A 16,717-nucleotide genomic window follows, 5' to 3' on the forward strand; every position below is an offset into this window, starting at 1 on the left:
GTCACATATAATGACACAATGCGAAGGTTTTCCAATTTTTTGATTTTTTTTGAATTTTTTATGCCCGTTTCAACATGCGGTCAAAACGGCGGGCTTGACCGTTCCTAGCTAGTGGTTGAATCTTGGAATTTTTTTGGTGTTTCTCTGATTAAATAGATACTTTTGTACCTAGAAATGATTTTTGGCAAAAATAAATAGCAAACTACGAGGCAGCCGCAGTTCAAATTTGACCCGCTTCCTACTATCGGCGAAAATTTGTCTTTTTCACTAGAGGTGGATCAAAACTTTTGACACCCAACCATTTGGTAAATTGTGCATTAAATATGGCCTAATTGTTTAGAAAAATGATTTGGTCCAATTTTGCAACAAATATATGGTAGGTCCTTAAAAAAAACTCATTTTTTGCACTCGAAAAATGAAAAATGGTTTTCCGTCAATTTGACGAAACGTGGATCAAAAACATTTTACATAAAATCATTTGGTCAATTATACATAAAATTTGGTCTAATACATAGAGTTGGTAGGTTCGTCACAACAAAACGATTTTTTATACTTCAAAAATGAAAAATGCTTTTGTCCTGCAAAAGAACTTATTTTTAATCAATTACGACCTATTTATATGGTCATAACGTCATCAAGGCCTTTATTGCATTCTGATTGGTCCACGAGCACCTCACGCGGATCATGCATCGACCACCGTTGGATAGGCCCGGATCCGACGACAGCCCTCTTCCCCCACCCCCTCTACCCCTCATCCCTCTCATTCCCGTCCCGAATCAGCGTAGCTCCCTCTCACCCCTCGTACAAACCCTAGCCGCGCCCTCCTCCGTGCGCTGCTGCCTCCATCAATTCCGCCCAACACCGCCGTCCCCTTCCACTCGCTCTCCTCCATGAGCCGGATCCCCACCTCCTCCGGCTCCCGTGAAGGCCGAGGTGGACGTTCGATGGCCTCGGCTCCCGGATTCCGCACACCCACTCCGCTCCATCTGCTCTGATCTGATTCAATATCGGCTTCCTCCTCAAGCCACGCGACGCGAGACCAGCTCCGGCTCCCGCTCCGGCCATGGCGGCGACCAACCAGTCCGTGAAGGCCGCCAGATCTTCGACACCCGCGGCAACCCCACCATCGAGGTACGGACACGCCCCCATCCCCCATCCCCCGTCTCCTTGATCTGTGCGCCGCCGGTCCGGTTCGGCCCGATCTGGTAGCGGTAGCGGCTAGCGGGTGCCGCGCTCGTGTGTGGCAGCGGCTTGGCTTCGATTGCGCGGCCGATCTGGTCTGGTAGGGGTTCGAGGGGCGCTGTCTGGGGTTTCTGAATTCCCCTCGGCTATATTTTTTGGGGGTTTAGGTTATGCCATATGGATTCCGCACGAGGTGGCGTTTTGTTCGCTCAGATGCTGTGGCGCGTGCGATTTTCGCCTTGCCTGCTCTGGCATCTATTTTTTAGTTGTATCCACAGATCGGTTGGTTCGTTATGCTTATGCTCGGCTTGTGCTTGCTGAAAGGCGCTGCCAATCTGGGGCTTCCAGACTTGTCACTGACGAGTTGTTCGCCTGCAACCAGAGTGGTCTACTGCCGTGAAGAATCCCAGCAACGAGTATTTACATGTACACGCTGGAATTATTTAGACAAGTGCATGTACGTAGAGGCTAGCAGCCTATAGTACTACAGTAGCAGTTTACTTCTCACAGAGTGCAGTTTACTTATCACGGAGTGCTACATGCATGGAAGCATCTTACTTCTCTCAAAAGTAGTGTGATGTGTGCTGTAGAAAAGAGTGAACATTTTTTTTGCATGCGAAGAAAACAGTGTATACATGGCAATACTGCTGGTCGCTGAGAGAAATACTCAAAAAAACCAGTAGAATTTTTGTATTTATAATTTACTTTATTTTTCTTAACATGATGTTAAGTTATTTAACATGCTGTGAGGTCAATGATACACAAATGAAATAGATTTTACAAGAAACCTCTGACTAAAAGAAGTGAAAATTACTGCATCAAACTAATTTACTCCCATCGGTGCATGAACTGGTGGGTCATTTTGTTATTACATCAATCACTATTTTACTTTCAACCTTTATAATCAAGTTTTGCCTCCCTTCATGTCTAGTGAAGGGACAGAATGTTCCTGTTATAATTATTGTCTAAAGCTAATCTTGTCTGAATCATCTCTCTTTTGTAGGTGTCTATGAAGCTTTGGAGCTGAGGGACGGTGGATCTGACTACTTGGGCTAGGGTGTTTCCAAGGTTTACATTCGTTTGACCGAATTATATACCACCGTAGAATTCTACACCATGTGGTGGACTTAAGTATCTTAGTGACTTCATTTGATGTGTGTATTTCTGTTAATTTTAAGCTTTTGTTGCTCTGAAAATGTACCTCACTGACCGTTTGTCTATTTATTGTGTACTTCTTGCATGAGGATGTGACTAGTGATGCGACGTGCCAAGCAGCAGTAGGGGAAGGGGGTCTCCTGCTTGAGGAGGCGGAGTAGGGGCGTGCCCAGCTGGCAGCCCTGTCCTGCTCGTGGGGGAGGGGCAGGAGGGGTCTGCTCCCCTGCTTCCATTGTGACCGTGGCAGGTAGCTCCTCCATCTCCCTCCCCCTCTTCCTCTGCTCACTACTTCTGCTGCGAAGTTGACGAATATGTGATGCACTTGTCCCAAGGAATTTTAGAGGGATCTGTATGAACAAGTCATGTTTTTATTTTATTTTATTTAGGTTGTTAGTTATCAAACAGAGAGAGAAGATGAGCTTCTGCTTGGATTTTTTTTCTGCCAGCACATGATTTGTATGTATGCAATTATCATCTTGCGTGTGCGAGCTGGTTCCTTGCTTGGGCATCGCGTCGATGACCAAGTGTTAGTGCCGATTTGTTGTGGTGGTGCTCATCTGGCCATTGATTTCTTGCTGATAATTAGGTGCTAAAGAATGCTACATATATATGTTGAATACACTAGTCATGCTCCTGCATACATGTTTTGTTGGACGAAAAACTGTACAATGATCTGCTCCTTGGGATATTAATTCTTATGATATATCTTGTAATTTACTTTATTGTAAAAGTTAAACCCACTGCACGTGTTGAGCAGAAATTGTTTTAGTTTTTCATACATAATTGCCTATGCTTGTTGGTAGCCATTAAGTGTATAATTCATCATGGAAGCATAGGAATGTGATGGACATCATCAGATTACATTTATGTTCCGAACTTAAAATATTAAACTCAATGTTTAGATTCTGTATCTGTAATCATAAGGTTCACTTGTAGTCTGGTCGTACTTAGACATATTATTGTTTGAGTTAAGTTCACCGAATAATACTTAAAATTTCAGGAATCAATGATGCCGACCTCATTGCTGGGCACTGTGCTTTTGGTGTATGATATGGCTGGGAGAAAACACACAGTTCCCTGCTGGTTTATTACATATCAGCCAGTACTGTACGGAGTAGTATATAAGGATGTCTTACTGTAGTATGGCTGAGGCAGTGACCAGCTTGGTAGTTAGTACTAGCTGAGAAAATTCATGATGCTGGCTGGGAGCAAAAAGTTTATAGGCTTAGTTGCTGTATTGGTTCTGTTGTTGTATGTGGATATATGCATAGATATGTAACATGTGGGTTCCAAGCATGCTTCCGAGAAAAAGTAAAATTATATATACAATTTAAACATTGTACATCTGCCGTTCTTGTGGAATGCAAGTTATTTTAGGTGTGTGTTCTGACTTCTGACTGCTTACTAGATGGATACATGCAGCTAGCTAGCAACCTAGCAGTAATAGTAAGAATACATGTGACTAATTCCCTCCCTATACCTTGTGATTGATTCCAGGTATATACAGATGGCATCTCTGTCTGGCAACATATGCACCTGATTACATTCTGGTGCATATAGTATACTTGAACAGTGTAAACATATAGTATACTTGAACAGTGTAAACATATAGTATACTTGAACAGTGTAAACATATTCTGGTCTGAATCTTGTTTTGAAACTACTGTATTTCGTAGTGATGCATGAGATCTAAGCAGCATATAGACAAAGTAGTTTGAACTATTTCATTTGAGGGTACTGCTTAGTTTCAGTGACATCCTCAGCCACAGAACTGTATCTGATGAAATGACATAGTACTGCATTTGTATGTTAGACTTACAATTAATGTGCTACATTTAGATCGACCTATCATAGAAATCTGCTTAATTTGAACTGGAAGTACATAGTACTAACAATCAGATTGTCTTCCAGTCAATGTCTTTGATGTACACCTGCTCTGCTGTTATTATTTGTTAATATACAGATAAAGATGCAGGTTTACCTTTATTCTAAGATTTAGATCTTCCACTTCACATTGCTTCATGACTTTGTAGATTTATTTGTATACGCCTCTACCAATTTATTTTGCTTTGTTTGCAATTTCCAACTATGCGTATCTGTTGCAACTTGCAAGATTTATATTATTTATGTTCTTGTCTTGTTCCCTTCTTTATTTGTTCATATATGCCTGACCTGTCCTGTTTTCTCAACTATTCAGATGTAGGTCTTTGTGAAGACTCTCACCGGGAAGACCATCACACTTGAGGTCGAGTCCTCCGACAGAATTGACAATGTCAAGGCAAAGATCCAGGACAATGAGTGGCCCGTCCGTTGGTGCTGCTGATCCTGCTTGGACGGACATGCTGCCTCTTCCACGTCGGCCACATGACACCCATGGTGAGCTCTCTGCTGATCCTTCTTGTTCTCTGCTCTGCTTTCAACTGAACTTATTTCAGTTGGCAACTGTATACTAAATTTGAGAGTATGGGTGCTTGCTTGTGAATTGTGATGTTGTTCCCATTAGATTAGACTAGGTTAATTACAACCACAAGTATAGTAGCCTCTGTCCAAGTGCTCTTCATCTTGTGTGTCATCTGCAAGGCAATCAAGTTAATTAGATGTTGCTCTTTTCATGTTCTGCTTCATGCAGGCTGCTGGTGGACGTGGTGGTGATCCCCCTGTTGAAGGAGATGAGGTGGCACGCCTCCTGTGAGGAGGTAGAGGATGTGAGCTGGGATGTTGTCTGGTCGAGGAAGAAAGTCGCTGTCTTTACTGGCGAAACAAACTGCTGCGGCAGCCATGCTTGTGAGCTTATGATGTGCCTCTAGTTTAGTTTGTCGGTTTCTGTGAACCGTTCTCTGTGATGTATGATGTATTGCTACTGTTAGCTGTAAATGTGTTGTATGATGAGTTGACTTGATGGTTCGTTTGAGGCTGTCTTGTGAAGGTTACTGTTAGTTAACATGAGTTAAACAAATACATACACTTGCTGCTGTTAGCTGTAAACATGAGTTGACTTGATGGTTCGTTTGAGGCTGTCTTGTGAAGGTTACTGCTAGTTAACATGAGTTAAACTATTACATGCACTGGGACCCATTTGACTAGTGGACCCATTTAATAAAAAAGAAAAATGAAATTGTTTAGACAAAAAGGCCATGGCCCAACAATAAAAAAGGCTGCAACGTTGGGCTTGGCCCATGAAGTCGACCGAAAATTGACAGAAAAAATAAAAAGGCTGAATTGTTGGGCTCGGCCCATCTAAAGCAGTGAAATGGACCAGGCTGATTCTTATAAACGACCTTTTCATTTGGTCGCAATTTTGCCACATCAGATTGCCACGTCGGATCCGACGTGGCCTGGGCAGAGAGCTAGCGACCAAAACAGAAGGTCATAGAATCAACGACCTTTTGTTTTGGTCGTGGAATTCCACGACCTTCTCACAGAGAAGGTCGTTAATTTCAGTTTATGACCGCCAGCTTTTGACCATCTATTTTTGGTTAAAAAAAGGTCGCAAATGAAAATCAATGACCTTTCAGTGACCAATAGTGAGGGTTGCAAGTTGACATATTTCTTGTAGTGCCTCCCCCCCCCCCCCCCCGCCGAGCTTTTTCTCCGGGGATCCCCACCCCACCGCCCAATGAACGCCCCCCCAACCACCGGTGACTGCCAACCAGAGGTCTCACGACTTCGAATACCCACCGACTACTAATTTATTACCATTTCTGTCCTTCATATACGCACTGACGGGTGGGCCCTATGGTAATGTGCGCTGCTGAATGTGGACCGTCTGACTGGTCAATTGATCGTGTTATCAACAAATTACGGAGCTGTATGGTGAGCCAGTGACCGTATGATCACCCTAAAATGTACTTCTATTTTATTAACACAGTACAGACTCAAACTACCATTTCTTTCTTTCATATACGGGCTGACAGGTGGGCCCCACGGTTACGCACCCCGATGGTGCAACACTAGTTGTGCCGCGTGGAACGTTTGACTGGTCAATTGATTGTGTCATCAACAAAATACGGAGTTGTACGGGTGAGCCAGTGACCATATAATCATGATATGTATTTGTTTAACACGGTACAGACGCAAGGGCTCATATATACGCCCAAGCACTCACCGCTATAAGCGCACACACGTGAACCCTACCCCTATGAGCACCTTCGAGAGAGTGGGCCAGCATATATGATCTTGAGATTTTACGAAGTCACCATAGGTGCCTCGTAGTCGAGTGGAACGTCTCCTCCCACTGAAGGTACATCACCAGAAAATACTGAAATTAACACAAGATAAATGCGAGCACCAGGACTTTAACCTTGGTGGGCTCGAGAAACCACTGTGCTCTAACCATCCAACCACATGTTGGTTAGCACGCCAAAATGTATGTGGTGACCGTGATGAGCTTATTTTGAAGTCCAGTGACCATATCATGCTTTTGCTTCAAATACAATGACCGTAAGTGTCGTCAACAAAATACGGAGCACGCATCAAATGCAAAGTCCGTCAGTGTCATCAACAAAATATGGAGACGTATCGTGAGCTAGATACCGTTGTACTATTGTATATGCTTATTTTCTTAGTGGCCGATTGCGTGTGTGGTGTGGTGGGCACATCATTTCTAGTTGTGGTGGGTCAACATGAAGACTCATGGGTCGGTTCCATCCTGCGCCACATATAGGTTGGACTGAGACGTGTTATACGAAGACCCATGTGGAGGACTCGGTGTACAACACGAAGCTACCAGAGTCGCGGAGGACTCTATCCCCACTGGTGATAAGCCGACTATATATGATTTGTAACCCTAGCCCTTAGTATGTTATACAAGCTTGGGGGCTAGTTCGTCGATAGTATACACACACGCACAATGCCTGGTATTCACGTGTACTTTGTACACACCGCTATCACAAATATACAGTACCAGGAGTAGGCTCTTTCTTCAACTGCAAGGGTCCGATCCGAACAAGGGTAAAACTTTGCCTCGTATTACCATCCAGCCTAACAGCCAGGGATATCCTACCGAATGATATGATGAAATCATATCTGCCAACTACTAAGAGAGAGGTGTGTCGGGGGGGGCAATGTGTGCGAAAGAGGCCTAAAGATAATGTGCGTGCGGGAGACACGTAGGCACATATATGTGCGTATAGAGGGCTAGTAGGGACCGTGCATGTGTATATATGCATGTGAGAGAAATAGTGTTTTCCAACTGAGATTAGTGAAAAGAGTGGTACATAGTAGTCAGAAAGAGAGAGAGAGAAACAGAGAGAGCATGTGCGTGAGACACCCTGACACCCTGAGAGAGATTGTGAGCATGTCTGAAAGAGAAATGCCGATGCATATAAAGTGTGTGCACTTATGCGTTAGATAGAGAGATATATAACGCGTTTGTGAGAACGGGGTGAGGCATAGTGCATCTACGTGTAAAAGGCGGTTCTACGCATTAAATTAAAATATAAATGGCATTATTATTTTTGGATGAGATCATGAATTTTGCAAATTGCGTATGGACGAAAATCGGTCTATTAGACACCCATACTATATTGAATTCTAGCATGTGCATGTGTTTATTTCATATTATCGATCCATAGAGTGAGAGCGGTTTGAAATACAGGCAATGGATGCTTTTGCAATTCATATATAAACATTAATTAGTGCACTCCATGTTGTTAGTGTGAAGCACTTTATACATTTGTCACTTGCATGGATACATTCCAAATTGCTAGCTACAAAATAGAATACATGTCGAATTCAACATAAAGGGGGTTTCAAAGATTCGAATTCATAGGAAGTGCATTCATCTATTTGAACCGGAGATAATGGCATTTGTAAATCAGATGTAAAAGGGGGCATCAATCTTTGTTGTGAGTTTGAACATGCTATATATATTCATACGCATATCTAACTTTTTTTGCAACCAAGGAGATTATATCTGGAACCATGCATGAACTGAGGTAAGTTGCATATTTTTTAATATATACTCGTGTACAATGTATATTCAAATGTACCCCCTCCATTCCAAAATAATTGTAGCTTTAGGATTTTCAAGAGTAAAGATTTGTGAAGTTCGACAAATCCTAAAAGTTCAATTCAAGAGAACCGAAAACGTTAATGCTTCTGCTCCCAAATATTGAACGAATCGCCAAATAGGCCTCTGGTCACCCGAAACCGCACGAGACTAATGTTTTGGTGGTAGGAAATTACTGTCCTGACTCTGGCCCGTGTAGCCTATCGGCCCGATGTCCAAAGGTCTAAACCGGGGTAGGTTTGTAACTTCACCAAGACGCCAGTCTCAACCGCCCCCGAGAAGCATTCATACGCTGTGGGCGCCTACCCATGCGCTCGGCCGAAATCTATCCCGCCCACATTTGGGACACCTGACATGCCTGTCCTACCCCCAACCCGCAATATGTCCGAAATTTTAGATGGGGGCAAAGTTTGTAACTTTCCCCAAATTTCAAACAAGCGCGTCTCAAACCGAAACATTGTTCCCCCTTAGTTCCCCGCCTCCCTCCGTTTCCCCATTCATACTCCGTGGGCGCGAAAATGCCCTCTCCACTAGCCGCGAAACCCCAGCCTCCTCCGTCCTCCACCCCATAGCGGCCAATACACCGCCGCCCTCCTCCATCACGCCAGAGCTGGTACCCCGACGTCATCGTCCAACACAACCACAACCGCAACACCCTCAAGGAATTAGCAGCTGAAGCCGAGGCAGAGCTGCCTCCACGACGCCGACGCCGACGTGCGCCGTAGCAGAACCACTCCGACCACGCCGTCCTGCGCCTCACTACTGTGGCTCCACTGTCGCAACCATCCACCGCACCGGAGCTATTCCCGCTACGCCGTCGTTCACCGCCTCGGATCTGCTTCCCCGCCGCCGACAGACGGCCACCGCACCACACTCAACAACTTGGCCATGGGTTCGTCCAAGGCTGCACCGTCCTCCACAACTTTTGGTTTCCAGCAAACAACAAGAAGATCGTCGGAAAAACAGAAGGAGGACACAACACTGCCAGCAGAAAGAGGTACTCCTCTTCCCTTATTCGTGCAAATCTTACGTCTCCGCTCACACCGTATTCATCCCACGAAAGAAACTAGTTGAGCGTTTCTTACTGCATCTTCTTCATGATACTAAATGCACAAGGTTTCCTCCCTTTTACTATTTCACCTTTGCTAGAGGTCAGTAGCCCGCCTGGATTTCAATTCAGGGTCAGTTGAACCGCAACTAAAAGAAGCAGCACCCGCTTAGGCGCGCGGAGCACCTAGTCCGCCTGTTCCCCGGGGAAGCGGCGCATCGGTGTCTATCATAAGAGTGTGGGGCGCAGGAGCTTCTTGCGCCCGACTGGAGGTCGGCGGGGCTTGAATGGATGGCCGGGGGGCAGTGCCAAGCACGGCGGTGCAGTGAGGTCGAGGGGAGGGCGCAGGCAGGGAGGAATACTGGGCCGGTGGTCGCTGGCGTTTCGAGGAAGATCGTCAACACTGACTGGCTGGAGGTAGATGAAGGCGATCTGCCCGTTCTTTGTACATTGGACGGTGTAGAAAAAATGGACTGACCTATTTGCTTTCAGTCGACTGTTATTTTCATAGAATCCTGTAGTAATTTAGTGTGCCATGCATGTTGTAGAGCTATCATATGTCTCCCGTCATTTATTTCTCACCGACCAGCTATCTGCTACCTTTACACTGTACTAATTGTGCACACACTTCACCCATACTCACACTATTGTTTTTTTATGCATGGGTATTTCAGACTCTGACGCAGTGTTTATGAATGCAGAAAAGACAGAAGTCGCTCCAATGTAATTCGAAGATAAGCACTAAGCGTTTTAGCGCTCTAATGGGTGCAGTGTCAGCAGTTGGAGACAGTAAACGTAGCTCTGCAGTTGATGATCTAAATTGCCACACACAACCATCCCAGGTGCTTGCTTTAACTTCGCGCTGTCAAATGTGGTTGCATGTTGCATATGGTGTCTAGCTTGTATTGCTTCCAATTTGGTTAAATTGCATCTGCTTACTTTACACATTATACCTTTGACAATGACATGCCTTCCTGTTTTTGATACATACTACGTATGTCTATTAACCATGTTCGTACATCAAACTAATGCTCTTTTGTATCCCTCGTCAATCACTTATGATGAGACAGTCACCCGAGTGGGTTACTGTGAGACGCCCTACTCGTTTAAAGAGTGCAGTGTCATCCTCCCCACATGATTCTCAAGAAACAGCAAGGCTAAATGAAGATAGTCAACGTAGCTCTCTAGTTGATCACCGCAATTCCCCCACACCACCATCGCAGGTGCTTGCTCTTACTTGGCAGTGTGATATGTGGTTGCATGTTGCATATGGTGTCTACCTTGTAATGCTTCTAATTAGGGTAAATTGCATCTGCTTAGTTAACACATTATACCTGTGAATATGACATGCCTTCCTGTTTTTGGTACATACTACGTCTTTCTATTAACCATGTTCTTACATCAAACTACTTTTCTTGTGTATCCCTCATTAATGCTCCTAATTTGTTAAATTGCATCTCCTTAGCTTACACATTATACATGTGAATATGACATGCCTTCCTGTTTCTGGTACATACTACATCTGCCTATCACACCATGTTCTTACATAAAACTACTGTTCTTGTGTATCCTGCGTCTATCGCTTATGATGAGACAGTCACGCGCGTGGGTTAATATGAGACGCAATACTCTTATAAAGAATGCAATTTCATCCTCTCCACATGATTCTCAAGAAACAACAAGCCTAAATGAAGATATTGAACGTAGCTCTGTACCTGAAGACCGCACTTCCCCTACACCACCATCACAGGTGCTTGCTCTAACTTCACAGTGTGATATGTGGTTGCATGTTGCATACGGTGTCTGGCTTGTAATGCTTCTAATTAGGGTAAATTGCATCTGCTTAGTTTACACACTATACCTGTGAATATGACATGCCTTCCTATTTTTGGTACACACTACATCTATGTGTTAACCTTGTTCTTACATGAAACTACCTCTCTTCTGTATCCTGCATCAATCACTTACGATGAGTCACCTTTATTCGTTGCATATTGCATATTATTTCTAGCCTGTTGCCATGTATTGCTTCTAATTTGGTCAAATACATTTGTTAGGGCACCCTTTTAATTTGGCAAAGTGATATTGGTTTCATCTTTCATATGGTTTCTAGCTTGCATCGATTCTAACAAGTTCAAGCACCTTGTGCTTAGTTTACACTTTATACATCATACATGTCAATATGTCACACCGTCCTGTTTTTCATACATATTCCATCCTCCTATCATGCGGCTGCCTTACATGAAAGTAGTGTCCGTCAGTATCATGCATCAATGAGTTCTGAAGAGCAAATTTTATTCCTTTTTCTTGTGGGTTTGACTTGACAAGGCAAAATCAAGAAAGAGGAAGGAAAAGAGTAAGGAAGGCGATGATGGTGGTCCTCTGCAGCAACGTAAATGGAGCATCTGTACCGATTCTCCTTGTACTGATAGTGCATTACAAGGTCCAAGTCTCCGCTCCCCTACTCCACCATCCAAGGTGCTTGCTCTAACTTGGCAGTGTGATATCTGGTTGCATGTTGCATATGGTGTCTAGCTCGTATTTCTCCTAATTAGTGTAAACTGCATCTGCTTAGCTTACACATGATACATGTGAATATGACACGCTTTCATGTTTTTGGTACATACTATATCTGTCTATCACACCATGTTCTTACATGAAACTACTTTTCTTGTGTATCCTGCATCAGTCACTTATGATGGGACACCTTTAAGTTGGCAGTGTGATATTGGTTTGCATCTTGAATATGATTTCTAGCATGTATTGCTTCTAGTTTGATGAACGCCACCTATGACGAGACAATTTTAACTTGGCAGAGTGATATTGATTGCACCTTCCATATGGTGTCTTGCAGTGTTTCTAATTTGTTGAAATGCCTTCTGCTTAGTTACCACATCATAGGTGTGAATATGTCAAGCCGTCCATTTTTTCATACATATTCCATCCTCGTATCATGACTTTGCCTTTCATCAGAGTAGTGTTCGTCAGTATCATGCATGAATGAGTTTTGAAGAGCGAATGATATTCCTTTTTCTTGTCGGTATGACCTCAAAATGCAAAATCAATAAAGCTGAAGGAAATTGGCAAGGCATTGGATGATGGTGGTCCTTCCGAGCAACTGAAACGGAGGTTCTCTACAGATTCTACTCCGCCATCCTCCCAACAAGATTCGCAAGACAACGCAAGGCTAGACAGTCAAGGTAGCTGTGTAGATGATGAGCACATCTCCCCTACTCCACCATCACAGGTGCTTGCTCTAACTTGGCACTATTATATGTGGTTGCATGTTGCGTATGATGTCTAGCTTGTATTGCTTCTAACTTTGTTGAATTGCATCTGCTTACTTTACACATAATGCCTGTGAATATGACATGTGTTCCTGTTTCTACATCAGACTACTATTCTTGCATATCCCGCATCAGTCACTTATGATAAGGCACCTTTAAGTCGCCACTGTGATATTGGTTGTGTCTTGCATATGATTTCTAGCATGTACTGCTTCTAATTTGTTGAAACGCCGTACAGTTTGAACTTGGCAGAGTGGTATTGGTTGCATCTTTCATATGGTATCTAGCTTGCAGTGCTTCTAATTTGTTGAAATGCCTTCTGCTTAGTTACCACATCATAGGTGTGAATATGTCACACCATCCTGTTTTTCATACATATTCCATCCTCGCATCATGTGTTTGCCTTTCATCCGAGTAGTGTTCGTCAGTATCATGCATGAATGAGTTCTGAAGAGCGAATTTAATTCCTTTTTCTTATCGGTTTGACTTCACAATGCAAAATCATTACAGCTGAAGGAAATTAGTCCGGCAGTGGATGATGGTGGTCCTTCGGAGCAACTCAAACAGGCGGTCTCTACAGATTCTACTCCGCCATCCTCCCAACAAGATTTGCAAGACAACACAAGGCTGGACAGTCAATGTAGCTGTGTAGATGATGAGCACATCTCCCCTACTCCACCATCACAGGTGCTTGCTCTAACTTGACACTAGTATATGTGGTTGCATGTTGCGTATGATGTCTAGCTTGTATTGCTTCTAACTTGAATTGCATCTGCTTACTTTACACATAATGCCTGTGAATATGACACGTGTTCCTGTTTCTAGAACATACGTGTACATGATGAGCACATCTCCCCTACTCCACCATCACAGGTGCTTGCTCTTACTTGGCACTGTTATACGTGGTTGCGTTTTCCGTATGATGTCTAGTTTGTATTGCTTCTGATTATGTTGAATTGCATCTGCGTAGCTTACAACTTATACCTGCAACGATCACTTACCCATAAGACACATTTAACTTGGGACTGTGATGTAGGTTGGATCTTGCATTGTCTTCTAGCTTGTACTGCTTCTAATTACTTGAAATGGCACTTACAACGAGACACTTTTTACCTGATAGAGTCATATTGGTTGCATGTTCATATGGTGCCTAGCTTTCATTTCTTCTAATTTTGTTGAAATGCCTTCCGCTTACTGTTTTTTCATACATATTCCATCCTCCTATGGTACGTGTGAATATGAAATGCTGTCTTTTTTTGTATATATTCCATCCTCCTATCCTGCGCTTGCCTTACATCAAAGTAGTGTTTGTCTGTATCATGCATCAACCAGTTATGCAGAGCTAATTTTATTCATCTTCTTGTGGTTTTGACTTCATAAGGCAATATTAGAAAATAGGAAGGAAAAGAGTAAGTTAGGGGATGTTGGTGGTCCTCCGCACCGACGCAAACAGAGACTCTCTAGATTTGTCACTGCTACTGCTACTGAAGTTGAAGTCCCAAGTCTACATGATGAGTTCATCTCCCGTACTCCACCATCGCAGGTGCTTGCTCTAAGTTGACAGTGTGATAATTGGTTTCATGTTGCATATGTTGTCTAGCCTGTATTTCTTCTATTTTGATTAAATTGCACCTGCTGAGTTTATAGGTTATACATGTGCATATGACATGGCTTTCTGTGTCTAGAATACACTTCATCTATCTATCATACCATGTTCTTACATCAAAGTACTGCTGTTGTGTATCCCGCATCAGTCACTCATGATTGGGCGCTTTTAACATGGTAGTTTGATAGTGGTTGCATCTTGCATTGATTTCTACGTTGTACTGCTTCTAATTTTTCGAATTGCCACTTATGACAAGACACTTTTAACTTGGCAGAGTAATATTGGTTGCATCTTTCATATGGTGTCTAGCTTGCATTACTTCTATTTTCTTGAAAATCCTTCTGCTTAGTTTGCACATCGTAGCTGTGAATATGTCATGCCGTCCTGTTTTTCTTACATATTCCATCCTCATACGGTTGTCTTACATCAAAGTATTGCTTGTCTGTAACATGCATCAATGAGTTCTGAAGAGTGATTTTATTCTTTTGTGTTGTGGGTACAGCTTGACATGGCAAAGCCAAAAAAGAGCAAGGAAAATAATATAGTAGGGAGTGCTGTTACTCGTCGGGTGAAATGGAAAAGGTTCTGCCATCGAGATTCTGCTGGTACATATAGTGCAGTAGAAGGTCCAAGTCCACCGGCTAAATCTACAAACACAGTATCACCTGCTCCACCAGCTGCAGCATCCGCTTCAACTGTACCAGCATCTCAACCAGTTACTTGTTCGTTTGCTCCGGAACTGGCCAGTTCCCAAGCTGCCTTCACACCTAACACTACTTCCGAAGCACTGCTGACACAACAGGACATGGCAAGATCAGATGAACCTCATGAGCATCAACACCAAGACGGTACCTGACCTAGTCAAGTTGCAGTTGCATGCTCCTTTATATGTACTCTCACAGTTTGATGTAGACTAACACTTTCCATATTCGTTGCTGAACTAGCACCACGGTGCAACCGGAAACAGACATCAGGGATAATGCTTGATAGATTAACAAAATCTAAAGGAGGAAGAATGGAGATCCATTTTGAGGCAGGTTTAAAAAGGCCACGTGATGCTACAGAGTCAGCCAAGTTAGTATCAGAGGCAACCGTTGCCGTTAGGTGTCATGCACGTATCCTCCCAACGTGGATCCAGTACAGGAATGAGAAAGACAATACCCAGTTTAACACCTTCCTTGACCATTTATCCGTAAGTAATGTTATTCATCGCAATTAGTAATATTGTCTTGCTCTGTCCCATACTTTCTAGCTTCCTCCTAATAAGACTCACATTCCTTTTTCAACAGATGAGGTTCAAGTTGGATCCGAAAGATGATGCAACTAAACAAGCATGCACTCATGTTTTTCAGTCTGCTCTCCGACAGTATCGGTACCACCTTAGAAAATCTCACTTTGAAGGCAAGGCTAACAATGAAATCGCCCAAACATCTCCAGTGGAATATATTACAGATGAAGACTGGACAGCCCTCGTTAAACACTAGTCTAATCCAAAGTATCAGGTAGGCTATATGTATTTGAACAGACCACATATTGAACTTGTATTTATGTATGTGCCTTACAAGTGTATCTTCTTCTAGGCTAACTGTTTGAAGAACAAAACCAACCGTTCTAAAGTGAAATTCCAACAGACAACAGGATCTCGTAGCTATATTGCACACTGCGAGGCTCTTGTAAATAGCTGTTACTTCCTTCTTTTTTTGTGCCATATTATCGTATCTATATTGACTTGTTCCAAATACAGAGGAAAGCCCGTGCGGACCAAAAAGAACCTGAACCGAATGCAGTGCAAATCTTCAAGGATTGCCACACCAGCAAGATGAAGGGCATGAGCACACCAGTTCAAGCCGATGTTGTAAGTCCTTACTCCTCCTGCCTTGAACTGATTGGTACTGTGATGTGTTCATTTAACTACTTGGTTTGCAGCCAATGTCAGTTACTCTGTTCACTTTTATTCACAGTTGTCTTAACGTATCATTTCACCTTACATGGTTTAAAAGAGATGAAGGATATTCTTTTGGTCTTGATCTGTAATCTAGTTGTTATGTTCACGTGCGCACACAATGATAAAATAGCCTGTTTGTTTTATATCTGTTTGCCCATGATATGAATGATGTCATACTATGTTCATCCTACTTTAAACCATGTCTCTTTATCCTTAGATGTCAACGAATGTGAGGAAATAGACAATACAGTAGGCATGCTACATGGACTTATGTTCCGAAAGTGATTTTATTATGTAGTTGGCACTACAATACATGCTAATGTATTACAGTAGTTCACCAAAATAAGTTATGTATAAATGTTTAACCTACTTTGTTTGTTTTTGTCTCATTAGTAACATATCTGGTACACTAATCTACAAGTTCAAACTTTCAGGAAGCTATGGAACAAATGATTGAACAGCCACAACCACCTGAAGGTGACGA

General features: G+C 43.0%; 1 long non-coding RNA gene across 1 annotated transcript; it reads left to right on the forward strand.

Annotated features, from left to right (window-relative positions):
- The first annotated feature begins 868 nt into the window (after positions 1 to 868).
- On the forward strand, positions 869 to 3,915 carry LOC123497385 (uncharacterized). Its single transcript, XR_006671087.2, has 3 exons — positions 869 to 1,131; positions 2,186 to 2,584; positions 3,338 to 3,915. It is a non-coding gene; the product is annotated as an uncharacterized lncRNA (long non-coding RNA).
- Positions 3,916 to 16,717: the final 12,802 nt, after the last annotated feature.

The sequence above is a fragment of the Aegilops tauschii genome, chromosome 2, assembly GCF_002575655.3.
Source record: "Aegilops tauschii subsp. strangulata cultivar AL8/78 chromosome 2, Aet v6.0, whole genome shotgun sequence".
Classification (NCBI taxonomy): domain Eukaryota; kingdom Viridiplantae; phylum Streptophyta; class Magnoliopsida; order Poales; family Poaceae; genus Aegilops; species Aegilops tauschii.